At 46.1% G+C, this 17,381-nt stretch overlaps 1 long non-coding RNA gene across 1 annotated transcript in view; it reads right to left on the reverse strand.

Annotated features, from left to right (window-relative positions):
• Positions 1–738: 738 nt before the first annotated feature.
• The window catches only part of LOC143303796 (uncharacterized), a 123,239-nt gene continuing 106,596 nt past the window's right edge, over positions 739–17,381 (reverse strand). The window contains exon 3 of the long non-coding RNA XR_013060452.1: positions 739–885. This is a non-coding gene — a long non-coding RNA (uncharacterized LOC143303796). The remainder of the gene's footprint in view (positions 886–17,381) is intronic.

Consider the following 17,381-nt stretch of genomic DNA (forward strand, 5'->3'; position numbering starts at 1 on the left):
CAGACACAGCAATCGGCAGATCATAAACAGGTAGCAGCAATCAACAACAAACAACAGCAACCATGGATAAATAGCATGAACGATCTTCTTGGGAATAATTACATAATACAATAAAAAATGAAATTATTCATTGTAAAATAATTGTACAGAGTGTATTCAGAAGTTTCAAGAAACCAGAATAGTTTAACAGCATTTTATCATCTTGTTAATTACCCTTTTCATTATCCAATCCCAGAAAGGTTCCAAAAGCTGGCGAGATTCGTGCCATCTCATGTATCTTCGTGTTCTCCTGATGCAAAATCGCAAAATCGGTCGAAAATTTTGGTCGAAATTTCAGAAATCTCGCTTCCACGAATTCCTGGTAAATGACGTCATTTCCAAGAATCGCCGAGGTTCGTGCCACCTCCTGTGTATTCATGTTCCCCTGATACAAAACTGAGATTTTCTTTCCACACGTTTCACGTTCGAGCGGCAGATTTTGTGCTCTCGTGTTTCTCAGAAGATGACGCCATTTCCAGGAATTATTGCTCAAACCATTGTAAATTGGAAGGACTATAAGGACTGTGGATGTTGCGTGGACTTTAAACGGCTGAACTCCTTGTTAATTTGCTCAATTGAGTTAAGCTTTGTACAATTGAATTTGCGGGTTTACAATAATCGTACAATTTCATAATGAATTCCTACTTTTCTGCGTAATGAATTATTTAATTACTTATTTAATATATTACAATAACTATGTATAGCATACATATAATACACGTTTCGTATGTATGTTTCCTCGTGCAAGGAACGCGATGCCTTGCAAGTGAATTTTCATCGAGCCTCTTCAGCGTTGTTTCCGTATACGAACTTCCTGCGAGAAGTTGAGACTTTCCAGAGATCTTCCTACGCAGAAAATCATGGAAAAATGCATTATTATACATAATTCGTTGCTACATTTTATCATAAAGTTTCATTATAAACGTAAACGTGGAGTATCGCGATCAAGATGCGATAAGTGGAAAACGTAAGTCATAATTGGAAGGGAAATTTCGAAATACGATACCATGGGAGGAAAACATGGGAAGTGGGAATCGTTACTCTGAAACTGAAGGGTGGAGTATGAAATACCAATTAAAAATGGAAACATGACAAGGTAGGTATTAAAAAGGAAAAAGTGTGTGCACTCTACAGGAGGTCTGACGGGAAACTGAAGACTAAGAATCGGGGAATGCGCAGTACAAAGTTGAAAATAAGCAAGGGGAATAGACTTATGGAATTACAAAGTACCAAATTAACCAGCAACGCTTGTAATACGGCGTATAACTTTCGAAATAATCGCAGCGTCAATAAATTAGCATTTTTAACTTCAATCCCTTAAATGCGTAGTTCACTTCGAGCGTGACCAGACGCGTCGTCGCGTCAGAACTGTTTTTATTCCTTCGACAGTCCGATAAAATTAGAAGATTGGGATTAAAAAACGTATACTCCTCGTATGTTGCAAAATGCTTGTGTTTATGCTAAAGAGTTTATGACAAAGAGAAAGCACGCGTTGCATCTAGCTTTGTATAACGACGGAAGGAAAGATTTAATTGCTCGAATGCACAATTAGCAAAACGGGCTAAACTTGGATAATAAACCAAATTTGGATAATTCCTTCGTATCTGTCGGTTATCGTCCGTAAAATCAACAATGAGTTCTCAAAGATCAAAAATGAAAAAAGGGACAAGGTATTACGTATTATTATACAGGGTGGTTGGTAACTGGTGGTGCAAGCGGAAAGGGGGTGATTCTACGCGAAAAAAGAAGTCGAAAATATAGAATACAAATTTTTCGTTCGAGGCTTTGTTTTCGAGAAAATCGACTTTGTATTTTCGCTCGGTACGCGTGCGGTACGTTATAACGGATCTCACTGTATATCGTTGTCTCGATGGAAAAATTAAAAAAAAAAAGAATTAAAAAAAATTTCTTATTCTATATTTTCGACTTCTTTTTTCGCGTAGAATCACCCCCTTTCCGCTTGTACCACCAGTTGCCAACCACCCTGTATAATATCTATAAAAAATAACAAATTTGTCACACTCGACGCAATTATGAAAAGGCAATTGGTAATTCGATATGAAACTATCGAGGTGAGCTAAGGTTAACTGTCGTTTTGTCTCAAATTACCCCTTAAACTATGCAACCAATGGTTTACAGCCGCGGCTCTGAAGAGTCGCGGAGGAATCCAGGCGATTGGCGAGAAATAAGGCGATTCTAAGGGTGGAAGGTCTTTCCGGAGAAGGCAGGGGCTCGTTTCACGGCGAATTAAATCCGTGTATAGGTTTCTACTAAGTCTCTGCAGCTGGCCGGCAAATGGCCGCTTGCGAGCAAGGGGAAGATCCGGAGGAATCGAAAGGAACAGCCACGGGTAATCGTGGTCGAAGAGAAGATGCGTTGGTCTCGGGGAAAACTGGCTGGGATTCCGCGTAATCCCGTTCCCTGGGAAGCTCCTTTACTTCTCGAGGTCCTCGAGTCAACCGACTCCTCGCTTTTGCCTTTGCCTCGCTTTGCCTTTGCGCGGTTCGCCGCAGCTGCCCCGAGATCGTCGTGGGTCGATCGTGGAATCGATAGCGCGATCGTTGGCAGAATATTCTTGTCGAGAGACGTTTAAGAGAAGGCTATTTCGAGTGCTTGCTATCTTCCTGTGAAAACTTGGAGCTATATTGATCGTTTAATTAGCTTCTGGCAGTCTGACTTTATTATCGCAGTGACGCGACGATCTCTCAGTCAGTGGTATTCTAATTTCGTTATATGTTTGAAAAAGAATACGCAAAGTTCGCGTACTTTACGCTTCTATCGGAAGCAGAACTTCAAAGTTCACAGCAAAAGATAAACAGCTGCTGATCGGCCGCGACAAGTGTGTGCCAGTGTGCACTGAGCTTTAGGACGACACGAATCGAGGGACTTACGCAGATAGCGAGGCGAACTTTCGAACGACGATGGATACCTTCGCTAAAATTCGTTCGAAGCTGCGTTATTCGTCGATCGGACTACGGTCGTCTCGATGTTCTATGTCAGATCGATGGCTGTCCTTAAAGGTCCCCCTAGCCATAAACTCTAGCGACTAAAAGTCTTGCCGATAAAACGGAAAGCCTGGCACAGCGCTGGATTAAACGTATCGAGGTAAATCCGTTGGAAATCGAGTGTTTCCGCGTCGATTGGCAAAAGTGACGCATGGACGCGCGACTCTCGTGCCGAGAATCGGCTGCAAACCCTATGGAAAATCGGTGAATCGAAACCGAAACAGGCTGCACGTAATCCCTGTCGCGTATCCCGCCGCGTGGGTCAAGCGGCTGGGGTCAGTCTCACGTCGAGTGTGAAACTGCGGGATTTCCAGCTCCTTGGGGAAGAAACGGGAAATCAATCGGCAGGATTTCCACTCTGGACACCTTACGGATCGCCTACGGTCACGTCGTTTCTCCGTTCACCGTATATTTCCACGAGGATGATAGACAGGTACGGAGGATCTCTTTTATCGGTTAGCCATGACGTTTGTCCGCTTTCTACTTGGAATCTGTTCGGTGGCAGAGCGATGATATAGAAACGGAGAAGAAGACAGAGCGTAATGAGAGGAATCATCGAGCCGTTCTTCGTGATTCGCCGATTTAGATGTGTTCCGATTGTTACCAGCTATGGCACGCAACGCGGTTTAACACGTCACGCACTTTCAAGACGGGAATTAGCTCGGATTTCTACGCGCCGCTTCCACGAAGCCTCGATTCTCTCCACTTGACGATGATTTTTGCCGAGCGTATCGTCGTCATACGAAAGATTGACGGTCCGTCAGCTTCCTGACAGAATCTACGATTCTAGAATCCGCAAGAGTTTCGTCTAGAAAATATTGGGCAATCAGTATCCTTTCCTTGCCCCTCTTCATTGTAATATTTAATCATCTTCGTGAATAACAGCCTACAAAATTATAAAAGCACAGTCAAGTTAAGTTATTGCTCAGCTACTCCTATTTCATCATTAATTTTACGTGACACAGTCTCGACCCGAGTCCCGTTTAATCGAATTTCCGTATTATTCGTGATATTTCCCTTCGTTTTTCTTTCAAATGTTCACACCAAGACTGCGAAAGCGTAAATATTTCAGTATCGTGTAATGTATCTCTAACTTGATAATTAATCAAATTTAAATGTATTCAACGTACTTGGATAAATATAATTAAATCCGTAACATGCGGCGTTAGGTTGTCAAAACGTTTTGTGCGATTCTACAACGCCAGGTCCAAGTCGCAACGAATAATCGAGCTTCTACCGCAATATTAATTTATTCGGCTAATTATAAATAACGTGAAAGCAAGCTGTGAAATTCAAGAAAGAAGTTAGTACTTTTCAGACAGAGTCGACAAACACGTGGCTTTCTAATTTTATTTCACTTCAAAATACGAGAGAAACTCGCCGAGCTACGAATGCGATCACAACGTTCCTACAGATCCTGAAACGCGCTGAAACAAGCTAAGAGGAGCTGCGGTACAAACCAGCAATTATCAGCAATCGAGTACGAGCTGAGTGTTTCCAAGCGTACACGTAAACCTAAGGGCTGAAGACACATCCACGTTGGCGAGTATCCTCGAAATTTTTATACAAATTCAGTAATTTTAACAGCTGTGCACGGTGGCACACCGAAATTCCAGCAGTCTTTTAATTGGCTGTTAACGAGATCCCGGGCAATCAACCGTATGGATTCTACTCTGGCAAATGTTTCAACTCGGCGTTCGAACCGGTGTAAATTCCAGGCCAATGCTCGAACGAGAAAAATCAGCTCGAACAAGGGGAGATCGATTAGCAGAAAGGCAGCGGTGTATGGAAGAGTGGAACGAAAGGAGGTTAGAATCGAACAAGAGAGTCGGATAGGAAGGAGGAAGGAAGAAGAGGAAGAGGAGCGGGCGCATTGTTTCTGTGGGAGGATCCCATGCATAAGTTAAAAGGGCTCGTACAGGTGTAAAAGAAGAATACTCGCGCGGGTATTATGGGTGGCAGAGCGGGGGCGAGGGAGGCGGCAGGGCTGGTTGGAGGCTGGCGTACAAAGGCGCGAGTTTCGCCAAGTAATCGTGCCCATTAATAACGATGCTGATCCACCTCCTCCGACCCTCCTCCGCCAAAGATTCGGCCGCCCCTTGGACACTATCCCCTCGAAAAGCAACCTTCCATCTGACCGATTCCGCGTTCGTTTCGACTGTCGCGTCCCGCGCCCCGCACGATCCGTAGCGCGAAAGTAAAATTGGTCATTTCTTTTGAAATCAAGGTAATTTAAAACGTTTAGTCGAAACCGTGTTTACAGTATTTGAAATGAAGTATGTTTTTATAACGATATTAAGACAATTTAAACTGTAAAGAAAGTCGACAGTTTGAACGAACGTTGGGGATAACCTAACCCCAACCTAACCCCAACCTAACCCCAAACATTTTCAAAAGAAAGACCCTGACGTTTTCTATCTCCGACAGATATAAATAAATGTAACGATTCAGAGGTGTCAATAATTAATTACCGTTCGTCAACCGAATAATTACCATTTTGTCAACCGAGGAATTACCATTTTGTCAACCGAAGTGTTACCATTTTGCCAACCGAAGTGTTACCATTTTGCCAACCGAAGAATCATCATTTTGTCAACCGAAAAATTACCATTTTGTCAACCGAAGAATTACCATTTTGTGAACCAAAGAATTACGATTTTGTGAACCGAAGAATCATCATTTTGTCAACCTAAGAATTGCCATTTTGTCAACCGAAGAGTTACCATTTTATCAACCGAAGAATTACCATTTTGTCAACCGAAGAATTTTATATCCGTCAAGTGTGTCAGTCAATTGTCAATATCGAAATCGACTAAGATTTGAATAAATCATTACGTATTGTTAATTTACTTTCGACCAACTTTAATCCTCTCTCGTGTCAGTATTCCCGCACATAGCAGTTTAACCGAAAGTGGAACTCATTTCCAGTTGCATTAAACGTCAGTTAACGCTACCGAACGCGGCAACTAAATAGAACGTGGCATCGACGATTCCTTCCACCGTCTTCCAATGTCCATTTTTATCCCATTTCGCGGTGTTTCTATATCGCGATAAATCACCGCACATCATGCGCGTTCGCCCGCTTTTCAGATCAGAACGAGCAACGTGCAGCAACGAGAGCTTGCAATCGGTAAACGTGCGATCGTTGGAAGCGGATCGGAGGATCGAGGGAGACGGAGGATCGCGATCGTGGACGCTTCTCGCGATGATTCCTCGGCGATTAATTTTAACGGCGAACGGGTCACCAGCGCGCAAGGGGAGGTCGATCCGGATAGGGTTGGCCGATTGGATAGAAGCGCGGAACTTTATCGTTCAATTATCTACGGAGGTTGCAGCGTCGAAATTCAGTTGGCCGATTTAATTGCAGGTTGATCATGAACGTCGGCTCGCGGAGACGAGACGAGAGGCATCGACGCCTCGTAGACGCCCTCGTGCTCGATTTTCGAGCGCAAGATCGCGGCTCTCGATCGCTTCTTGCCCGGCACCTCCCCCGGACCGAACGATCCTTTTTCCCGCCACGCTCTTTCTTCCCCTTTTGCTGCCTGGCCTCTCTTCTCTATACCAATCACCCTCTGTCCTTCTTTTTTTCCTCCAACTCTGACGATATAGCTGACGGTGCTCGGCTTTCGATCGAGAGGAAGAAGGCGAGCGTTCGATCGGCCACGTCCACCGGATTAATCGCATCAACGGCTGATCCTGTTAATCCAATTCTTCCTTCGACGCGATAAGATCGCGGTCGATAGGGAAATTTCGCGCGTGGACGTCCGGCTGACGGGTCGACGCCTCCCAGCCATCCTGCGCCACAGTCTCGTTAGCCCAAGGAAAGCTCGTTAGTCGCCGCTCGTGGGATGACGCGCGTCATAGGAAAATTTCTAAGAGAAAACCTTCGGATAGACGAATTTGCCGATACGCGGTTACCTGCAACCTCTGTTTCTCTTTCTCTCTGCTGCGATCTATCGCCTACCGCGCAGATACCGTGCGTTCACTTGACGTAAAATTTGACGAACGACGAACAGAAGCAGAGATCGTAGTCGAAACGAAACGAAAATACAGGAATCGAGAAGCGTAGATTTCTAAGCTTCGCTTCCTTCTCGCATTTGCTTCGCGTACGAAGGTCTATGCGCGAAAAGTTGCGGGAAATTGAAAAGTCTGGAACAGCACGTGGGGTGGTTGGTCGACTCGGCATGTGGAGCGTGCGGTGGCAGCTCGCGAATAAGAAATCGCACAAATCACGATCGACTAGTTAAGCGAGACCGAGATAAAAGGAAAGAGAGACGGCAGAGGCTTTAATAACGGCAATTATCGGCGCCCTCCCGTTACCGAATCGTTCGATCGTGGCAGCTCGTATTCGGCAGAGATCGAATAAGGTAGGCGCGTGTTAATCACCGACAGGCAATAAGAGAAAGAGAGGCAGAAAGAAAAAGAGGAAGAGAGAGAGAGAGAGAGAGACAGAGAAAGAGGCGAGTTAAAACGAAGAAAGAGAGAAAAAAGAGGAAGAAGATAGAAGGTATCCCCGAATACCCGTGGATGACCAGTCATTGTTGCCTCATAAAGCCAGTGAATGCCCTCCCCGTGATTCCTCCTCGATGGGGCAGCCAAAAAACGATCGGGCTAATCGTCCAACGATTGTAATAGCTTTTCTTCACGGTCATTGTCCCGCCTCGGCTCCACTCCCGTGCACGCCGAGTCCAAGAGAACGCGGACTGGCGCGCGAGCCAGTTTCTCTCAACAGCAACGTAAACGGCTACGCTAATTGGTAATTTCATCGGGATCGTTGAATCGTACGAGAGGAAGAGTCCACAGCGGAGAAAGAGAGAGAGAGAGAGAGAGTGAGGAGAGGGGACGGAAGTGCGCGCAAAAGGAGAGCGTAAAATCTTATTTGCAAACGAGATTTCGAGTGTCCCACGGGCGGGATGGAAAAAAGAGCGGACAATGAGGAGCGTGAAGCGGCTCGGACCGGGAAGGAGGAGCGGGCAAACCGATTTGCCGCATGAGCTGCCCTGTTTGCTCTCCGGATCACCGCCACCTATAATTTCCTCTCGTCCTGCGTCTGCGATTTGATCCTGTTACGTGAATACCGGCGACCAGGAATCCATTCGAGCCCCTAATCTGCCTATTGTCGCGTCTGTTGCGTCGCAACAGGGTCTCCGATCGATCGAGGGATCTGCTTTTCCAGCTTTCTTTGCGAGTCGATCGCGTCGCGCGGTTAGTTAACAGACCCAGGCCGATCCTTTCACGGGATTTCTCGGTGGGAGGGGAGCGTGGTGGAACTGGCATGGCCAGGGTTTATGAAGTCTTCGCTTCATCGCCAACGAGCAATCGTTGGAAAAGGAGGGAGACGTAGGTGTTCGGCCGCGCTCTACCCGCTAGTTAGCCTCCCATAAAGCCACGGCGTAAATTATCCGCGAGACTGACACTCCGGGGAGTGTTTGCGATGGTCCACCTCCCGTCGACGCCCTCGAACCTCCGCTCAGGGAACGCGAGCTCGCACGAACGCAGAGAGGAGACTTTCTGCGGCCGCGAAATCGGCCCGAGCCTCTCGAGAACGTTTTCCACGGGCCGGATCCGCGACCACAAATTCATTAACGAGCCGAGGATCCCCCGGAGGGAGCGAACAATGCGTCGCCTAATAGAAATCAAATCGCCTCGCCGTTTATAACGACCCGCCTTCCTTTTGTTTCCCCCTTGTCCCCCGCCCGCCATGGACCTCCTTCGCGCCGCTCTTTTTCGCCCATCACGGAATAATCGAACAAGATTGATGAGAGCGGCGTGACTGGCGCTTAGACGGAGACAACAGACGCTCGATTCTCTCCACTATCTTTCTCTATCTCCGCGTAACCTCGTTCCACGGAAGGTTCCCTCCGGTGTCACGGTGCCCCGTGACACTGTGCTTTATACAGACACCAGCTCCCGACGTCCGGAACATCTAGGTTTCACGCCTGGAATTTCCATTGTGGCCGGATGCTTCAGAAAAATCGACTTGCACGAGCGACGTGGCATTCGGAATCGGTGCGTCCTCGCTGTTCCATTCGAATTCCACGACGATCGCACGATGCGTGGAGATTGTTATTAGTTCAGATCGACAGATAGACAGCCTGCGTGTACCACGCGCAGGTCCTTGATCGATGCGATCCGATCGAGACATTGATAGTTTTATTGTATCGTTGTGCGATAGCTTACGTCAGCTTGGATCAATAGTTACGTTGGTTTCGTAGGGAAATGACAGATTCTAGCGTGCAATCGTCTTCAATTTCCAGAAAACCACGTCCCGTTTTCTTCCACCCACCTTTTTCCACGTTCTAACGCGTCTTCGTGTTTTACCTGTGCAAGTGCGTCGTGCATTTCGCAACTTCGTTACACGCGGAACGAAAGATCGCGTCTTTGCAAAACGAAACAGCGTTGAACGAGGTAACGAGAAAGGTGGAAAAACCGAAAAAAAAGGTTCGATTATAAGATGAAACTGCGTCTCGACGTCGCTGTTCCCAATATTCTCCACCCATCAGCGCGTTTATCGACCGTTTAAACTTTATAGATGGTTTATGGATTACGATTACATTAAGGTCGGGTCGGATTTGCTTCGGATCAGTCGAGGAGAATGGCGGGGGTTGGAGAGATCGAAGCGGCTCTCTCCGAGGGACCCCTGGCGCGAAACAACAAGCAGTCAGAAAAATGGATGGGCTGCTAACCGTGCCACACATGGTGCCCTCTCGGTTATTTCGCCTTTTACCTCACCGTCCCGCGGCGCGCAACGCGCTTTAATCGACTGCGTTCTTAATTACGTTTTCACCTGTGTCCCCGATAAACTACCATGGGCCGAGGTTGCTTTAAAATCGCGCGCCAGATGCGCGATAGAACATCACGCCAGATACGCGATAGAACATCGCGCCAGTAAGCTTCCTTTAATCGTCGCGCGGATCGTTTCGCTCGTCCGGCTTTGTTTCGGCTTCGATCGCCGCGTCTCATCGACTGCTCCTTCCGCTTCTTCGGCCACGAACGTCGGCAGCGTCGAGGAGAGGTCAGTACTTTTTGCCTCTCGTAGAATGTACGTAATTTCATATCTCAGAATTCAATAATTTCATTTCTAAAAAAAAAAAAAAATCACAAAAAGACGCTGTTTTGGAACATTCCAATTCAGGACATCCCCTTAAGAAACATCGGATATGAAGTGCGGAAGGAGTTGACTTGTCTAATCTGTTGGAGGGTGTGGGAAAGACAATCGAGGAATATTTGCAGAAAACACTGGCAAAATTGAAAAACTTTGATTTTTCTATTGCGAAATGTTCCACATAGCAACGAGAATAACCGCGGTACAGAATTTCAACTCAATTTTCCTTTCTAGATAGCCGTTAATAATGCTGGTAGCTGGTGTCACCATGTCCCCAATAAATTGGTCAATTGGTTCTTGGCTTTTGTCTATGCCATTCACATAAATGAACGGAATATTGTGTTCTCTTCGCGACTAAGAGCTGGCACGTACAGGCTTTCCTACAAATACACCCTCTTTTCTCACGAATTTCGACCACACACGGATACCCGGGTTTTATTTTCCTCGTGAAAAAACTCGTTTCTCGGTGTTACTCGCGGTGTTTTTCCACTGTCCAATTATAACTCTCAGCTGGCATGGTCGCGAGTAATTAATACAAAAGCTTGCGATTTACAACATGTAAATGTGTATTTATTTTTCGACCACATTCAAACGGCACGAGTTTTCTTTTCCTCCTGAGAAACTCGTTTCTTCGCGTTCACAGTGTTTGCTACGAGCGTTCTTCCATCGTTTTACGTTACGTTATCTACCAACTCATCGTTTCTTTCGACTTCTCCTCAAACTCAAAAGCGCATTGCCGCTGGAGAAAATAAATAACGAGCTCGCATTGGCAAACGAGTCAGCGGGCTGATCGAAACGAGGCTCGAGTGGGAAAAAAATAAGGTTCCCTCGGTGAGAGACGGTCGGAGAGCGGATCGATGGCCCTGTTTCCCCGGTATGTGCGAGAAACGCGGTCCTGGCGGTGGACGTTCGTGCCGAAGGCGTGAAACGGCCCCCGCAGGAACTGCACGGGACGGCGTGGTACGGCGGTGACGCCTCGCAGAGTGGCGTCGTTAAGACGCATTGCTTCCACCGTTGGTATCCGGGCATTTGTCCAGGACGACGCGTCCAGGAACTGGACTGCCGGCACACGGGGTTGGGGAGGATTTAGTGGCCGGCTCCCGCGCGTCTCCGGAATCGTGTTAGGATTTTCTTTAGCCCGAGCGCATGTTCTTCCCCGACGTTTCCACTCCTGGTGGGATTAACCTCTTCCGTACGCCGCTCGTCCATCGTGTACTGTCATCCGAAGCGACTATCATATTTATTTATTTCTTTGTTTATTTGTCCATGGCAGAGACCTATGTTACAGTGGAAGCTCGATAATTCTAATAAAAATGTAATTACACAAATTTGTGTATTGTGTTTTACAAGATTTTTTAAATTGAAAAATAATTGCGCAATCTGATATATCTGACGTTCGAACGTCTTCGTTCTGGTGCAAGCAAACCGCGTACTGTCATCCGATGCGACTATGATATTTATTTGTTTATTTGTTTATTTGTCCATGGCAGAGACCTATGTTACAGTGGAAGCTCGATAATTCTAATAAAAATGTAATTACACAAATTGGTGTATTGTGCTTTACAAGATTTTTTAAATTGGAAAATAATTGCGCAATCTGATTATTAGTCGCTGTCCGAATCGTCTAAAATGGCGTTCCAAAGTTTTCGTTCTGGTACAAGAAAAACGGGTACTGTCATCCGAAGCGACTATCATATTTATTTATTTCTTTGTTTATTTGTCCATGGCAGAGACTTATGTTACAGTGGAAGCTCAATAATTCTAATAAAAATGTAATTACACAAATTTGTGTATTGTACTTTACAAGATTTTTTAAATTGAAAAATAATTGCGCGATCTGATTATTAGTCGCTGTCCGGATCGTCCAAAATCACGTTCCAACTTCTTCGTTCTGGTGCAAACAAATATTCATTTTCGATCGTCGAATCAGTTTCGATAATTAATAATTCGATCTTTTCGACGAATCTTTCAACGAATATTAACACTTTGCACTCCTATGTCGAGTGTGACTCGACAGTTTTTATCTCAGGAGCTCAAAAGCAGGATTGCATCCTGGAAATTGTTTCAAGATATACCATACACTCAATAATTACAGAATACAACAACAGTGTGAATAAAAGTGGTATTTAAGTGAATTTCTTCCTTCCTTTATTCATTTAGATTAGACAAAGTAAATTTCAAATAAAACACTAAAAAGCTACTGGCAACGAAATTGAAATAAAATTCGCAGTGCGAAGGGTTTATTACATGTGTGTGTCGTACGAAGAATCGTATTATACGAACACAGAAATTCGCGTTATACGGCAGTCTGCTGTATGCGTTAGATACAAAGGCCACTTTCGATGTTGCGCTACGGAAGGCGCACCAGCTAATCGGTACAAGTCAGTCTCGTCAACGTATAGCTACGACATAGTGTGACAGGATGCGCGAAACCAATCGTCCGATGCATCGTCTCCTTTCCTCCGGCTGTTGCAATTGTCTCAAACAACAGACCAAGACGACGCAATCTCCCTAGTTTCTCCATTATCCACTCAAGCTCGTCGTTTTTCGTCAACCGGACGTACAATTATCATCGTCGATCGCGACTGCAACTTGTTGCATTTACTTTGTATAAAGCGAGTTCTAATAGGAAGCTGAAAACGTCAACGTTTTCCTGAAAGGTGAACGTAATCGAAGTTCCCGGAGAATTTTCATCCGTCGAGTGTCTTTTACGCGGAAACTTCGAATCCTCCGTAACTCGAAGATGCTAGCGCTCCGAGTTACCTAGGTTCGACCGTGTTACGAGAAGAAAAAGAAGGAAGAAGATCGTTTGTCCCCCATCACAGTGTTTTCTGTGAAATCGAACGATTCAGCCGTGAAGCCTCGCCAATTATCACCGACCGTATAATTGCTAAATAATAATACAAAAGGCTGGCGATACGATCGAGAGCCGGGAGGGAGGATACAATGAGAGAATACGGTACTTTTTCCCTCGCAGCGTTTAATTAATCGGAAAAAGTAGGCGCGCGATAATTTCACGGTAACATCCTATTCGAGGCTCGAGACAGACGCGCGGTTGCGTAACGAGACAAAGACATCGATCGTAAATCGCCTGATCGGTCGCCATTTTGCGGAGCCTGGCGGTGGCGCCTCGGCTTCCGCGACACGACGAACGTCGTAAATCGTGTGCCGTGTACACCAGCGATCGCGGAATAACTCTGGCGGATAATTTTCCGTGACGCGTAATTTTCCGATCCATCGTTCGTGGAAAAGCTCGTCAAATGGAATATTTTCGTTCGCGGTGTTTCGCGTTACATCTGCCACCGCTTATTTATACATTTATTTATTTATTTATTTATTTATTTATTAACAATATACCAGATCAGAATATGCGTCGATTCTTCCTCGAATGGAGTTTCTTCCTTAAAGACAGCAGGAGAATTTGTACGCGGATGTAACGATGCGACTGTCCCATAGATGGCGGAAGATCGTTACGTCGGTGACAATGTCAGTGATAACATTGTTACGCTTCGCCTGAGACAGTGTACGTCGAGGTTGGCGTAACGGTAAAGCGCGATAGATACTACACGAAGAAAATTTGCAGGAGCGAGCGTACGCGGCGCGAGTTTACCTGGACTTTTCACAGAACCGGAGGCGGCGTTAATTACGAGCAGGATCCACGTCGGAGATTCGTGGACGCGTCGGGATAATGCGATTCCGAGACGATGGTAATCGCTGCCTCATTGTTCGCTGCCTGGCCTTACATAAACGCGCATACAGCCGCCGCAATTACTTAGCGTAATATATAAAGTATCGTGCAATTACTCCGGCAGCCGCGTTGCGCCCCATCTTATCGAGGGAAAATCTGATCGGACTGTTTAACAGTATCGGTTTCATCCAGAGCAAACATCGTAACTCGTCGATGGACGCGCAATGCGTGTAAACGGCTCGCGTCGAATTTTGCCTGTCGGGAGAAACACGCGCACGTTCGCCGATTCCACCGACTACTTTCCAAGGTGAACTCCGTTCGGTAGAGCAGCTCTCCTCTCGGCGTACTTGACCCGCTGGCTATTAATCTCGTGTGCCATCACCCCTCTCGATCCCGCAGGAGGCGTTTCCCAACTAATATACGACGACACGACCCACGCCTCTATCGGCCACGGCCTAACGAGGACTGACTTTAACGGTTAAATAATATTGCTTTGAGCTCTTTCTCCACGGCTGCCAGGAAAACATCTACAACGTAACGTTTGCGAAATTATTTTTCTCCTGCCTTCTTTCTTCCTTCTTTCGTTCGTTAGCAACGAATTTACAAGCGTCGATATTGCGATCCGCTTGAGCGCACGACGAACGATTATCGCGCGACGGCGGACAGAAATTCGCGGCCTCGTTATGCTTTACGATCGTCCATGTAAAACAATGGAGCGTTCTGTCGGTTTTACAAGGCAACCGGGCGCGCACAGGTGGATCGTGGTTATTTACCGCGCAGTAATCGTTAACCCCGGCTCGCTCGTGTTGCGCGTATTTCTTCGGCCGACTTCTTGCCACGCCAAAAAACTCCCTGACCTAACCGTGCATCGACCTGTTCCCTGTTCGCGGTAACGTCGTACGAAATTGCGCCGACGAACGCTAGCTTCCTCGTGTTACGCTTCTGTTGGATGTGCCAGCTTGTCGAGACAAGCCGCAGTGATATCATCGCCGTGTCATTAACAGCAAACGCTCGTTTCTTTATACAGTGGCGAACAAAAGTTTCGGAACACTGACTTTCTCATAGATTCTCGCACATGGATTTTAAATAGGCCTTCGAATTTGTTCTTACAATTCCGTGTATGCTATCTATGAACAGACTTTTGAAACGAACGATATACAGGGTGGTTGGTAACTGGTGGTACAAGCGGAAAGGGGGTGATTCTACGCGAAAAAAGAAGTCGAAAATATAGAATGAACATTTTTCGTTCGAGGCTTTGTTTTCGAGAAAATCGACTTTGAATTTTCGCTCGGTACGCGTGCACTTTATCGCGTCTCGTTATAACGGATCTCACCGTAGATCGTTGTCTCGAAGGAAAAATTAAAAAAAAAATTTTTATTCTATATTTTCGACTTCTTTTTTCGCGTAGAATCACCCGCTTGTACCACCAGTTACCAACTACCCTGTATTTGAGAGGATGAGCGTGAAACGATTGAGCGGACACTAGTTTAACGTTGACCTTAGCAGACTCGGTGAAACAACCGGTTGCAAAGTTCAATTTAAAGTTGTATATTCGTTGTTATTGCTTCTGTTTGTTCAGCTTTATGTACATTCTTATATTAACAAAAATTGAGAAATTGATTGATCGAATAATATAAAGACTATCTATGGACAGACTTTTGAAACGAACGATATATTTGAGAGGATGAGCGTGAAACGATTGAACGGACACTAGTTTAACGTTGACCTTAGCAGACTCGATGGCGAAGGATCGAGGGCTGTTGGTCGTCCATTGCCCGCGATATATCGCGATAATTTGTCAGGAAAGTAGTCTTAAGCTACTGTATATGTAGCCAACTATCGACACGCATTTATGAATGAACCTTAATATGCATTTCGTCCTGAAACGTACGAGTTCAGCGCGGTTTCTCGAACTAGAACTCTTCTAACGATCGCAAAGCGTAGTGTTGGCAGAGTGCTGGTTCCGCTACGCGGAATGCGACGCTTTGTATCTCGTTGGAAACTCGTTAAGAAAGATGCGATTAAGAAAAGGGAAGAAAGGCGCGGTCTCGCAGCGAAGTGAAAAGGGAGCCGATATCGACTCTCGATTAGAACAGTTCCGACAAATCACCGTGATTACCGGACGTAATGATAGCTTGGTCGCGTTCCGCGTGATTCATAAGACCGCTGTTCCACGCAGAGGCTGCAGCTTGTGTTCGCTCGCTCGCCGCGCTCGCAGCTTGCCGCTCGTCGCGTGCCGAACGCGCGGCTCTCAATTTCCCATCCGCCGTTCCTTCCGTGACTCAAATCAAATTTAACCTCTTTACTTTGGACGAAACGCCAGGAAGAACAACGTTTCTCGTTCGAGCCGTGACCACGACGATGGTCCAAAGTAAAAAGGTGCAAATTCCCTTTAAATGGCCGTTTTGCTGTGGAAAGACGAGGGACGTAAACGGGACGCGGGTCCACTTGGCGAACGAGACTCGAAATAAAGTCGACCATGGCGGTGGCGTGGCTGAGAATGGGAAAGTTTCGTGCAATGGCCGAAACGAATTGTTCCCCCAAGGTGAGGGCAAAGGCACGCGGAAATACGGAGCTAGCGGAATTCCAGAAGTCCCGGAGAATCTGCAGTCGAAGATCGAGGTTGGACGAGCGGTCGTGGCTGCGTCGCGAGGGGACGACGCTCCGCGACGACGAGGAAACCGTCTGGCTGGCTTGCATAGTCGCCGAGATAAGTATCGTGGGCGAGATTTATCGCGGTGCACCGACTATGCGCCGACTATATGCTCGATAGTCGCTGCGAAGTTAGCGCGTTTCGCCACTAGCGCAACACCTGCGAATTTAACCGAATATCCGCGACGATCTGCAAGAGGAGGGACTTTTTCGCGCAACTTGCGAATCCACAGCCTGGAGAATTCGAAAGAGGAAATAGTCAGCCAGCGGAGAGTCCGAGAATCAACGTGTACGAAGTTTAGAAATTCCAGTGGAAGGGGGATTTTGATTGCGATATTTTTGTAACTCGATTTGGAATCTAAAGCTGGAGCGCTAAATTTGTCGACTTCTCGTTCGAAGCTTCCACGTGTTACCTTTTTCGTAGCTTTGAATTTCTATTCTAAGATTGTAGCTTGTTTTTTTAGAAATTTCTAATCGAGAGATTCACGACGCAGCAGCCTGTAAAAATAACTGAATTTTATTTTCAAAGTCGACGATTGAATCTTCCAACGCTGTTCAATGGCAGACGCGGCATGGGCCAAGAGTTTTCCAAGTTAGACGTCAATCGTCGATGCCAAAGCTACCTGAAACTTAAAAGTCCAACGTTGACCGGTCAACTGCGTTCCACGTGTATACGCTTTAACTTTATGTCGGTGCGTTTGACGTACAAAAAATTACCATTTTCTATTTATAAAAGCTCAAAATTTTCGTAAAAAGCAATGACTTTCAGTAAACCTACCACGTATTTTACAAAAAAAAGAATTTGATTATTTCACCATTCCCTTTGCCTATATCTTCCCCGAATTGTTGCATAAATTTACACCAGCTACGCCATCAAAAGCAAATTAACAGG

The sequence above is a fragment of the Bombus vancouverensis genome, chromosome 16, assembly GCF_051014615.1.
Source record: "Bombus vancouverensis nearcticus chromosome 16, iyBomVanc1_principal, whole genome shotgun sequence".
Lineage (NCBI taxonomy): Eukaryota > Metazoa > Arthropoda > Insecta > Hymenoptera > Apidae > Bombus > Bombus vancouverensis.